We start from the raw sequence: 204 nt of genomic DNA on the forward strand, positions 1-204 counted from the left end.
GTAGGTAAACATGTACAGTAAAGTACCGTGAAAATCTCTTCCTTGGCACCATTCTCGCCAGCCAAGATACTCGCCGAAAGAAGACCGAATGTACTCCTGAAGTGTCTCCTCTATCTACGTCTAATGGAGAAAATTTCCAGTTAATTCAATTCTCCTTCGCAATGTTTACACCGGTCTAGAAATTGGAAACAGTACTCCGTCCGC

General features: G+C 43.6%; 1 protein-coding gene across 1 annotated transcript in view; it reads right to left on the bottom strand.

Annotated features, from left to right (window-relative positions):
• Positions 1 to 204, bottom strand: part of LOC119585053 (zwei Ig domain protein zig-8-like) — an 81,188-nt gene that overhangs the window by 63,695 nt on the left and 17,289 nt on the right. The gene's annotated exons all lie outside the window — the stretch shown is intronic.

Source organism: Penaeus monodon, chromosome 19, assembly GCF_015228065.2.
Source record: "Penaeus monodon isolate SGIC_2016 chromosome 19, NSTDA_Pmon_1, whole genome shotgun sequence".
Taxonomy (NCBI): domain Eukaryota; kingdom Metazoa; phylum Arthropoda; class Malacostraca; order Decapoda; family Penaeidae; genus Penaeus; species Penaeus monodon.